Here is a 10,167-nt window from a genome sequence, read left to right as displayed (position 1 = left end):
TTCCAAAAAATAACCAACTTCTGTCAGTTGCCACTGCCACATTGCGGCGGATGGAACAACGGGAAGAGAGATGATCACCCCATGTTCATAGTGTGTTCCGCTCGTGTAGAACACCTTCGTCCAATGACGGAAATTAAATTGAACCCGGATCCATGACCAAGTTCTGAATGGATCCATCAAACTGTGACACCCAAATAGGGAGGGGAAAACGTCTGGTCAACTCTGGAGTTTTAGGGCCCATCTGGTGTTGCATATTTTCTTTTTTACTCTCACCCCACCCCAATTTCCTGGAACCTCTTAGCAAGCAATGGTTGTGATGCCCTTCCCTAGAGCGTTATGACAACTTTGTATTCGGGTGGAGGCTTCATCTTTATTCAAGGTTGAGAAAGGAGCCCTGTTCCATCACGTCCCAAGTGGATCATGATGATGTTCTCGTGCCTCTTGTCTAATTAACACATTCCGTTCATTATGCTTCACCAGGCCCTCGTCTCAATGAAGGACCCACGTGTTGGAACACATCTGGAAGTCTCTCGTAATTAAGGCTCAATGATATGTACTTGCTAAGATTGGGAACTCAACCAGGAGTTCCAAAGTCTAGTTGCAACATACGCTCAAGGTCTTGAATCCAAGAAATTTGACTACATCATCCATTTGTTTAAAGTTACTTGTCTGTGCAGAGCTGTCGGAGAAATGCAATCTACATGAAATCTCAATCTATGCAGGCGGTCAACCAAGTAAGTATCAAGGTCGAATGGATGTGTCTGAATGTTTTGTGTCTGATCCAGTTCATCCCACAACAACAAGTAATACTACGTACAGTATTTGTTATATTCCTGTTATTGTGGAAGACTGCCAACGGCAACTTGTATTGAAGGCAATTATCGTCAATCAATTCCAACTAACCACATGGTTTTCCCATCGAAAGGTCTTCATCATCGCTTGAAGAAGCCTTTTAACGCACCTCGGTGCCAGTCCACATTACTAGTTTACGACCAAAAGGTGAAGACATTAATTTGGAGCAATTAATCTTTATTGAGGTCATAACCCGTGTTCCAACTAAGGACGCCTTGGTGAGTCTGAAATGGGTGGGGAAAGGGACTAATAGGATTCAGTAAATAGAAGACAAAGACTCCAGGTCCACGAAGTTATGCTTCTCAAAAAGAGGAACACCCATTTCAGATCATATCTAAAATGAATAGTGGAACACTCCGGCCCCGCATTTCTAGTCGTCCACCGGCAACAAATCATGAAAGGATTTTTTTTATTTCAGTGCTTACAACCATGAAGTTAGAGGATAAAGTCGTTGAGTTGGCGAACGAGGATAATGTTTTTTTTTATCTCCTGGCTGGAATCCCAGCACCAACTGGGGACAATTTGACTCAGTCATCTCAATGAGATTCTGCGCAATCCGCCTCCATTGAACGAACGCTTTTCTCTTCAAGAGAATCTGTTTCAACTTTCACCATGGGACGACCCAGAAAAACAAACGGCTACATCCTAATCAAAGAACTACCACTATTATTTACTTCAAGGAAACTCGGGGGAAAACTCGTCCAATAAAAAGGTACGTCATTAAAGTTCTAAAGTTCTTTGTTCCACCACATAATGATCCAGGAAGATGTTGAGGTCTTACCTAAACATTACATTACATGTACAACAAATCAGAACTGTGGCTGCTTTTCAAGATAACATTATTGAGTTCGTGTTGCCAAGTTCAAGCCCGATCTCTTTCTCAGTTGGAGATGGGGAGACACATGTTGTGTTCCTTGTAATGGAACAGTGATTACGCGGCAGCGGGACAAGAAATTTTGCGGAATGATGTCAACGTCAAAGCGAGAGCTCTCGGAGAGTGCCGAGAAAGCTCATGATGAAGACACATGATGATACAAGAGACATTGTCAACATTGTCAAACCTGCCAGCACATTTGTAAAACGTATTGTGTAATGCAAGTTCCGATTCGAACTCCTGGAAGGACGGCGATGTAATGCCGAATATTTCGGGACTGCGAATTTGCCATATTTTTGCTGAATGGACTGGGAAAAGAAACGTAGAAGCCAGTCAGCGCGTTGGTCATGAATTTTGAATGGACTCTTTCTCAAAAGTCGAAAGGAGCCTGAGACTCGACCAGATTGGGACAAGTTTGTGGACAATTTGGCAATCTCAAATGTGAAATGAGAACTAAGAGCGTATGCGAGAACATCAAAAGAACTTTTTACGATTCCTTCTGTAGCTCTGTCTGTTTCTTTTGGAAGCGAATAAAACGTTGGAAAATGCAGACTCTTTTTGATGGGCGACGAGCGACGACGACCAAGAATCCGCTTCTTGGCGTACAAAATATTGGGGAGAGACCGTAAAGTTGGCCTGAATAATACTCTATGAACAAATATTAGGGCAGTATTATTTGCATGGGAAAATGTATGATTCTATCTCAACGGAGGACAAGCAATTGGGTTTGTCGGGGTGTTTTGGGGCCCCAAAGATCCGGTCAACAATTCACAATCTGTCTCTCTTGATGTTGCTTTGTCCCATTATGAAGCATTATATATTTATAAACAAGCCCATTGAAGTCGGCTTTAATGGTCCCTTGGGAGTGAAAATTCTTTCCCGAACAAGGGTCCTTGTCCCAGTTTGGAAAAAAGAGTCCCACATTCACTCTCCCTCATTCCTCCCCTCAAAACATGGAAGCTTTCAGCGTGTACACAAACTTACCGGGTGCGCTAAGATTCCCGATCACTAGTTGCAGACAATATTCAGAACAAAACCACCTCCAAATCACCCCCTCACCTTCAACCAATCTGAAAGCATATCAAAAATATATTTACATGTCATGTTTCATTCCATATCTAAACGGCTTCTCAAAGTGTACTGAAAATAGACTTCTTCCGTGTTGTTTTTTCCTTCCACTCGTCTGTTCGCGTTAAAGTCGGTAATCGATAATGGTGAGTATCAATGAATACGATATAAAGCTCAAAAACACAAGAAAAGCGAGTTTCCAATAAGACTTATAAAATCCGAAAGTTTCCGCCAGACCCTGCAATAAAAGCGAACTTCCATTGCAAATGTTGTCGCAAACTCCGGTATTAGTTCCTCGTTCCTTCTCCATCACGTTGTTGGTTGACTATCTGGCAGGTGGTTGGGTGGTGGACTTGCTCACAAATATGTTTTCCAAAGGGAGGAGGCTTTAAGCCCGTTTTGAGTCGTCTCCAAATCCTTCGCAAACTGAGAAAACAGGGCCAGATTTCGTTTTTCAAGATTTCAACTTGAAAAAAACATGTGAGTCTTCAAATATACCTTCTTGAACCACACTCCTTGTCGTCCAACCACGTCAAGGAACGCATTCGTGATAGGCCACGTGCGTGGTTTGAGTAGAAGGTTCAAATTTAGACGAGATGTCGGCACGAAAACAAATTTATGAAAGTTTCACATTTCCGCCAATATCCTTTCGCTCTCTTGCTCTTTCTCTAAGCTCACTCACTACTTGTACATTTCTCTGGGGAAGTTTTTTTAAATCAGAACCACAACAAAGGCTGTAGGGTAAAGTTCATGTTCCTCGGCCTTGTGCATGACGCCTTGTATCCTAGTTGAGCTGAAGCAAGTCAGCCAATGGAACAAGTCGGGATATATTTATAGCATGCAATGTGGACCAACACTGCGGTGGTTGAAGTCATTTTCGCTACAGGTGACGGCCACATAATGAGACGGCTTGATCCTGAGCCCGTTCTTTTGGAAGAAAAAGGTAGGCTCATATGAAACAGGGTGGAACAACTCTGGAACAATTATGCTTATTCATCATTGTCCGCCCTACCATGGGAATGGGAACCGAATAAAACGCCGAGCTGGTCCCGACTCCATAATTTGAATATTAGGAATGCTAACTATCCTCATACCTTATCATTCGTTCCACAAGGTTCAAGCTAAGCATTAAAGCGAGGTTTTGACTCTCAAGAGACCGGGGACAAAAGAGGTCATACGTGCTGTAGATCCAATGTACAAGATGATCTCTCCTGTGCTCTTGGGTTTTTCATCTTATGAGTACACTTTATTTGCTCCAAGGATGGGGAGGATATCGAGAGCAAACAATGAATAGGTTGTCAGAATAAGCAGAAAAAGGGACATGGAATATATCTCCCCAGAACTCAAGAACTTTCGACCTTGACATGCAAAGACAACCGAAGAAATGACGAGTACATACATTGTACATCTACATATAGATAATAACACCGAGTGTCAAAGGGAACATAGTTCATCAGAGGCTACGGATGTAGTATAGGGTATTTAGTAAGTGCGTAGTCAATGTATGTAATAATACTAATGATAGAGTGTGATCCCAATTGGCAGTCAATTCGAATGTGGTGTAGCCGGGGCACTTTCATTTCGGTTTGGTATGCAATTATTGTGTTTGCACTCCCGGATCAAGCAAGAGCATGCGACAAAAAGAAAGTATTGATTTTCTTCGCTTTGGACTAGAAGGCCGACCACAAGAGTCTCAACGACTTCTAGATTTGATTAGATATCGGATGCACGAACCAGTTATCAACAAAGTGATTCAATTCGTAGTTTGGACCGTCTGGTTTGAAGCAGCCACTGATCATGTATGGCTTTTACATGCCTTTTGGATCCTTGAGGGTGGTGATGGATAAGAGTGAATAGAGAACCAAACGAGGCGTCAGGTTTGGCATTCCATGAATATACAAACAGGGAAATGCACACTTCATGTCCATCCAAAGCCAGCATTGGTTCGGTGTCAATCACAAGGCATATCTGGCTCCTCAAGGCTCAAGGGTAAACATAAGTTGATAGGAACATTTCTATGTTTATGAGAATATTTTCTTCCGGGCCGTTTTCGGTTATTTTATGCAAACCGCGAGTTTTCCTCGCCGCATGAACGAACCTTAGTAAGTTCGTCAAAGGTGTCTTAGTGAAGGACATTTTACGGAATATGTGGAAACTTTTCGCCCTTCGTAATCAATTCATTTGTTTGTTTCTTTATTCATGGTCCTTCCCGATTTTCTCTTATTTCATTGTGCAAAAAAGATTTCAGCTGTATTTTACTGTATGATAAAAGGTCGTGCTTCAGGATCTCATCTGGATAGTGTTCAACTCCTTTAGTAGAACAATTGATTCCAATTCGAAGGATCTAACTGGTTGTAACCATGTTAATAAAGATAAATCAGGTGGATAAGAAAAAAGAAATGAAGTGGAACTGGATCGGAGAAGGGCTCATATCAATTTTCTTTGTGCTGTTTAAGCAAAGTTTTTTGACAAAGGCTCTGATGCATTTGCGATTCCTTCCTTTGACGCTGAAGGTCGCATGATGCATTTTATATCCACTAACGTTGGAACCTTTGATGGCTCGTTCCAAGACCATATATTTGGCGAAAGGAGCCAAAAGGTAGCTCTTCCTCAACAAAGCCTTAATCAAGCTTGTGCTAATGGCATGTGCTCAATGTTCATGGCCAAATTTGGAGACAAATGGGAATCATTCACCCCGAGGGAACAGGATGTTTCATGCTCCATAATCGTCGGGGTGCCCGTCCGTCATTGGAGTATAATTTGTTGTGACGTAAACGATAAGTTCAGTAGGTCATCAAGTTTCCCCCCCTTGACTCCAAAAGCCACCCTTCAAACTCCTACAGTGGCTTTATTTATAATTTTTCACCCTGAAGCTCGTCCCCCGCAACTACACCCACCCACATATTCACTCCGGTTTTCGTCTTTCGTTCGTTGGGTGGCTTTAGTGGGCTGTTGGCTTGCCATGTAATTTCGCTCGAGCTGTTCAAAGCATGTTGAGAAGTCATAAGCTCTGATTTCCTACGGCTCTCCACTTGACTTTATTGACTACTTGCATGATTAATCACCTCCTACTTTTTTTCGAAGACTGCCTTTCTTGAACAAAACATCAAACGGAAAGCAATTCTTCTTGCACTCTAGCCATCAGTAATGATTTTCTTTGAAGTGAAGCAGAAGAAAAATCAAATGTTGGCCTGACCTTTCTTCCTAGATTGTGTATGTAGATATTTGTTGCAAAATCATTGGTTTATAAACAATGCAATATTGGCCAACCGAGGCCCTATTATCACAAACAATACCAATATCGATTTTTTTAGACTCCTCAAGCGAATGAATACGCTATGAATACAATCAGCAAGTCAGTCAAAGACACCTCGGTTTCCTACCTTGCAAGCTCATCCTCAAAATACAAGTTCTAATGCACCATTTGGAATTCCACCCGGCTGGCGGCCGATACCAGAGGCAGAGAGGGCAGGACAATGGAAGCAAGAACGAATTCATTGTGTACAAAAATCGAATTTTTACGACCATTTTCATCGTGTTAATCAACTAGGATAACAAAGGAATAATTCTACTTTGTTGGTCCGTGGCTGGTTTCGCAAGTTTCAAAGTTTTGATTATCAAATTCATATTTGAAAATGCAACACAAACAAGCTAGGTTCATAGGAAAAGTGTGAAGTTGTAATTAAGTGCGTGATGCAATTATTAATACTTCGGTGCGTGGTTCGTTTGAGGGATATAAGCTCGAAATGGTCGATATAAATCAAAATGCTCATTTTGTAATGAAACAGTTGAGCTCTCAAATTGGATTAATCTGATTGGGCCCGTGACCATTAAAAAAATATGACATACTTCTTTTCTTCAACCCAAAGTCTTTGGTATATATAGATTGAACACTTCTCAGCAAGCCATTAATAACCTAGCTGTTCTGTCAAATGATTCCAGAGGCCAAAGCTTAAGGACGAATTTGAGCGTGAAGAGAGTGCTAAAAGGGTGAACGCATGAAGTTTGAGTCTCCGTCCAACTTAAGAGCGCCCCGTCAAATGTCATGCTAGATTGCTATTGAATACGGGGGGATCGAGTGTTTTTGTAGATTTTGTAACGCCTTCTCAGATTTCTCGGACTTGATGATGTTGAACAAGGGAGAGGAATGCCGAAGAGATCCACTTGGACCCTCCGATCTTGCATATATGTAGCCATTGACTGAAGAGTGGAAGAAACATAGTACTACAATCACCCGGGAAGGACCTCAAATAATACGGTTGGGTGTCGGAAGCTTGTCCGAGGAACGGGCGATGGATTTATGGGCGTACAACAAATATTTAGGCATTCATCCGTGAATCGTTGGATCTTGACAGAAAAGTTACATGCAATAACAGCCAAGAAGGATGTGATTTATGAGCGTAGGGGTAACTTGAGAAGACCTTCATTATAGCTCTTGCACACGGACAGACAGGAGAGCAAACACCCGAATACCGCTTTTAACTAACCCGGCCAACGGAAATTAGTTTCTTCTCGGTCAATTATTCCCTTTCATTGACTTGATTTCCACCCCAATAGGAACCCCGAAGTTCTTTTAAAAAAATCGCAGTCACAGAAAGTTGCTGGCACGCGAGAAGATCGTCAAGGAGTGGTTCAAAAGAGGACCTTTCGCCGGTCACCACCCAAAAAGGTCATTCTGGTCAAAAAAGTTTATCTCAATGGTTCCGGGACGACCTCCCACTCACTGGAGTGAAAATAAGATTTATTGGTCAAACTTTCTCTGGGAGAGGCTTTAAAAGAAGTTGTCTCAGACTCAGAGGAAAGTGCTACTCTCTCTCTCCCTCTCTTTTTTAGCTGCTTATTAAATGATTTACCCTGAGCACCACTAAACAATCAGTGGATGGCCTGCCTGGCCAAGGGTTCTCATGTTTAACTTTAATGGAAAAGCCTCTCCAATTTCAGCCTGATCCCAAGTAGTCTTGAATGTCAAGGTCTCTTGGCAGGCGTTGGAAGCCTTTTGGTATTATATATATATGATACCTCTATCAAATTGATCACCTCGTAAAGTCCCTCCCGAAACGTCTTGAAAGAAGCGCACAATCCACAAATCTCTTTATTTTTTGTGCTCCTTCGTTTTCCCGTCTCAGCGTTAGTTATCGTAGCTACCCCCTAAGATGTTGTTGGAAACGGAAGCAGAGGTCTTCAGGGTCCCATGGACCTATATCGTAGTGGGCCTAGGGAGTTGGGACAACCATGTTAAGGATTGGGAGATGGAGCAATTTCCACGCCATTCTCATGTTTTATTGCCATTTTCTCGACGGGAACCAGGAGGCGAGTGATTAAGACGAAGAGTTAAAAGTAAATGGAAACTTAAAGACTTTGGTCGCTCCTTCCCTCAAAACATGGCACAAGGAAGAAGATTGGCGAACAATACGCCCATTTCATGACTTTCCAATTACTTGAACTTGATCCCAACTCGGGGACGTCTCTTGGGATGTGGATTTTTCAAATGCCTCCTTTATGCAAATGTTTGTTGAGCCTCTCCCGAATTACCAGCGACCCAATCACCCTCAGTGTTTCTCTTCGGATCATTTGGATCGACCCAAAACCAAAGAGAGCTTCCGATTTCGAGGTCGGAGGATGAGGAAACGACTGAAAATTGGAGACTTTTTCTCTACGTTTTCTCCCCGGGAAACACGCAAAAGGGCAATATAATGAAAAAAGAGTTAATTTATGGCTTGACTGCCTGAAACCGGGGTCGAAGCTGCTCTATTCCACTGTGGAAGGGTACTAAACCAACCCGGTTCCATTCGAAGTGTGCCAGAAACAAGACAGACGAACGCTCGTCTCAAGAGGCACTGTAAGAAAATTGAACTACCTCCTTCCTACTTGGTTCAATGATTCATTTTTTGATTCTGGACGGGTACTTTGGACTCTTGATGTGTCACTTTAAGTACCATGGGAAACTCGGAATTGGTTAGTCCCAATCAATACAAATGGTTGTGGATAGGGCTCCATTTTTAGAGTGATAACTGTTTTGGAAACGAAAACCGTTGAGAAGGCAAGTTCATGGAAAATTGGGAAAGAACCTCAATCTTCCAGCTTCTCTGTCCCAAGACCGAGACTGAATCGAGTGGGTGGTGGTGGGTTCAAGACCTTTATGTATGGTCCTTGTGGTTCCATCGAGCACCAGAGCCAGTCTCACTTATGTGCCTGGTGGGCTCAAGGCTCTTTTTTTCGAACCTACTCAACACTCAAACCAATCTTGCAACGCGAAACTCCTCTGGATCCCTGGCTACACGTCAAAATGAGGACTCTCGGAGTAAGGGACCAATCTGGGACCATGATTTTGTGAGTGCTCCGAAGAGAGCTCACCCAAGGGAAAATGAAAGATTAGCTGGTGCGCAAAAATGATGGCGTTTCGCAACAGGATCCGGTCCCGAAGCTAAAATTGAACCTGATCATGAGAATGTGGCACGTAGTTTTTGCCCTATTTTCGTTCTTTTAGGCACGACCCAAGAGTTAGAGCCCGTTGCTTTTCAAGACACCTTGGGTGATCCATGAGCTCATGACAAATTGTTCAAGGTTATCGAAGCCAATTACGGAAACACCCCTATAATTAGTTTCTTTCTCAATTCTAGCGTGCACCTCGCACGCTTCTCGGCTTGGTTTCCCAATGTCCCGAAGATAATTGTGTGATATTTACGTAGAGCTCGCAAAAACTCGTCTGCAATCAAAACCAGTGGCAAAACAATTCACAAAAAGGGGAAAGCACTACTACACTTACCAATTCCTTTGTGACAATGGTTGAGAACTCGTTCGTTTCTCACCACCAAACTGATGATCATCCAAATTGAGTCTCACTTGGTGGACGTGCAACACATGTGTTCGGACTTTTGACTACCGAATCAAGTGAGTACACATCTTGTTCCAACTTCCAATGAGGCTTGACCCTCTCTCATCAGTCACGCCGATAAATCATCAAGCACTGCCACAAACCGGGTCGAGTCAATCTCTAACAAACACCAGTCAGAACTTGTTTTCGCATCTTGTTCCCACCGTTTTTGTCTGCCTTCACTTTTCGCGACTGACTCCGAGTTCGGTGATCATGAGTAATAAGTGCTTCTGTCTCCACTGTTCCACTCGAACTGGCTAGCGGCTTTTCTATTTGCGCACCGCTTTCACTCATCACCCGGTCTTTCCTTCCTTCTTCTCCTCATCCTCTTTCTCCTCATCCGCCCTTCCCGCCTCAATCCCCTGTCAATTTTCCAGCTTGCTCGGACTCTCGGACTCGAGGCTTTTGGATCGTACACTCGCCCACAGATGTGTGTTGTGCATGCTAGAAATGATATTGGACTGGCTTGATGGTTGTCAAAATAGGTGAGGAGAAGAAG

At 43.0% G+C, this 10,167-nt stretch overlaps 1 protein-coding gene across 1 annotated transcript in view; it reads right to left on the bottom strand.

Annotated features, from left to right (window-relative positions):
• LOC131883166 (toll-like receptor 9) overlaps window positions 1–9,881 on the bottom strand; it is a 15,250-nt gene extending 5,369 nt beyond the window's left edge. Inside the window, exon 1 of the mRNA XM_059230548.1 lies at window positions 9,561–9,881. The gene's annotated coding sequence lies outside the window, so the exon portion shown is untranslated. The remainder of the gene's footprint in view (window positions 1–9,560) is intronic.
• Between the last annotated feature and the right edge of the window lie 286 nt (window positions 9,882–10,167).

The sequence above is a fragment of the Tigriopus californicus genome, chromosome 7 (assembly GCF_007210705.1).
Source record: "Tigriopus californicus strain San Diego chromosome 7, Tcal_SD_v2.1, whole genome shotgun sequence".
Lineage (NCBI taxonomy): Eukaryota > Metazoa > Arthropoda > Copepoda > Harpacticoida > Harpacticidae > Tigriopus > Tigriopus californicus.
This window is presented reverse-complemented; position numbering and strand designations above follow the sequence as displayed.